Raw genomic sequence first — 2,626 nt, forward strand, 5'->3', positions numbered from 1 at the left:
TATATATCGTTGTTTTGGAAACCGTATTGACAACCGTGAAACTCTGTTGTTACGCAAGACTAAGCAAAGATTTGCAAACAAAGTAACTGACCTTAGATTGTTCTGGAAACAAAATCTCAAATCTCTGCTTTGCCCTTTGTTCTTCTCTATTTATCCTCTCTCTCTCTCTCTCTCTCTCTCTCTCTCTCTACCTCTCTCTCTCTCGTCCATTCTTCCATTGTATGAAGCACAAACTGTGTATGCACACACAAATATATACATATGTGTATAGCTACACACACACATAATTGTTGTGAGATAGAAAGATATAAATAGGTATATGTATATATGTGTATATATATATATGTGTGTGTGTGTGTACATACATACATATATATATACTATATATATACATACGTGTGTTTACACGTAGATTTATTTGTAAACATACGTATGTATAGACATGTTTAGATATATTTATTGTTATGTACACATACACATACCCACACATGCACGCACACACATACACAAACACACACATACACACACATATACATCCACATGTATATATGTTTTTAATGTATTCTTTAATGTATGTCTGTATGTCTTGTATAACAACGAACTAACTCAAACAGAAAACCTGATGACATGGAGCGGAAAGGCAAGAATCACCGTAAACGAAGAGCGAGAGAAAACATCCATTACGTTGGCAACAAACATGAAATATATATAAAAATGGTTATATTTCAAATAAACGCCATTTTGAAGTATTTTCGAGGACACTAAACAGATTGTCGGATGCATCTTCTGTCTTTGAAAAGAGTACATGAAGTTCACATATTTAGGAAATAGTCTCTGTTACTGCAAATGTATGAATATTTATAACTGCTTCAATACTCATTATTTATCATATTATATCCTTTTCTGTTTTATCATCTCTTCTCTTCCTTTACAGCTTCGTTTTGTTTTTTTCTTTTTCTCTTTCGTTCTTTCTCTTTGCTTCTTTAAGTTGGCAGTCATTTTTGTTCCTTGTTTTCATTGTATTCTTTCTCCTTATTTTCTTTCCTGTCTTCCATTTCTTTCACATTTTGTTTTTTCAAACACTTTTCTTTCGTTTTTCTATTAAGCTTTTCTGTTGTTTCTTTGAATCAATTTCTGTTTATATATTTTTTTTAAATGTTACTTCTTATCTGTTTTTATTTCAATATTTTTCTCTATTTTTTTCTTTACGTATCTTTCCTCTTATTTTCTATACAACTGCCCTTTCCTCCTTCTGTCTCTCATTCATTCTTTCTAAAATTCGTTCTTTATACCTTCCGCTTTTATTCATTTTTTATTTTTTCATTTACGCCTTCTTTCTTTCCATTCATTCATGTTTCACATTTAACCGCTTCATTCCTTCTTTTCAATCCTCTTTCTTATTCCTTCATGTAACTATATATTCCTATTTATCGCCCTTTGCGTTGTAGTTCTCTTCACATTTTTCATCCATTCAAACTGTAAATGAATGTCGTTTCATTTTTATTTCATTATTTTGAATCATGCTTCATTCGCTGTATTGTATTACTGTTTGTCTATTTTCTTGTTGACATTTTGATTTCCATGTATTTGTGTGTCGGACATTTCCAGAGACCAAGATTGGTGACTTGATAGTTTAATTATCAATAACTACGTTCAATTTAGACTAATTCAATAACGAGCTGGCATTAATTACGACAGGATAATTCCTGGAAGCAGTTTCTCCTTGTTGTTCATACCATGTTTATTAGTACACTCCATACTAACGGGAACGATTCAATGTGATTACTTGAATTGCGAAAATTAGGAGCCAAATCTCGATCAAATAACACGATATTGTGTGGAAAAAATCCTAGATATATAATACCTGACAAAATATCAGAATTGGAAAGCCTTTGATTACAGGTCTGTTGAACCTGTGCTAATTCCAAATAAACACAAAGATAAATGGACGCATTATATACCATTTCTAATATATATATTTATACATAATGTATGTATAAGATAACGTACACACTGCCAGTCATGCTTGTCAATGATACAAAAGACTATTGAGGAATTGTAAGATATTTTAAGCTTAACGAACAAAAGTACACACAGCTCGAGAACCACGTCTTACCGTTTCACATATTAACAGACACACAGACACATGCACATACTCTCTCTCTCTCTCTCTCTCCCTCTTTCCCTCTCTCTCCCTCTCTCTCCCTCTTTCTCTCTCTCTCTCTCTTTCTCTCACACACACACACAGACACACATTTATAAATACGTAAATACTTAAATACTTAGATAGATAAGTCTCGGCCAGAATCGGCCCAGGCCATGACTAATTTAAAAGCACCAGATTGAAAAGGAATTAAACGATGTTCATATTACAGACATTGTTTTCGCTCCATTTACGTAAAGAGTTACTGTTTGCAGAGACATACCCGAGTATAAGTGGTTGTCGAGATACATCCGGTTGTAGGTGGTTATTTGCTTTCCATTACACGTGTTCCATTTGCTAATAGGAATCACAAAACCGTACATGTAAAAGAAACATGCAAGACCTCCTCCATTAGAAATACTTCAGAGAGAGAATCAAATGCTATTGGTTCCAAATAGATATATATATATATATATATATATA

The 2,626-nt window shown here is 32.8% G+C and overlaps 1 protein-coding gene across 3 annotated transcripts in view; it reads left to right on the top strand.

The window, feature by feature from the left end:
• Positions 1–2,626, top strand: part of LOC106875769 (RYamide receptor) — a 30,915-nt gene that overhangs the window by 10,256 nt on the left and 18,033 nt on the right. The window lies entirely within an intron of this gene.

This window comes from Octopus bimaculoides, chromosome 21 (genome assembly GCF_001194135.2).
Source record: "Octopus bimaculoides isolate UCB-OBI-ISO-001 chromosome 21, ASM119413v2, whole genome shotgun sequence".
Taxonomy (NCBI): domain Eukaryota; kingdom Metazoa; phylum Mollusca; class Cephalopoda; order Octopoda; family Octopodidae; genus Octopus; species Octopus bimaculoides.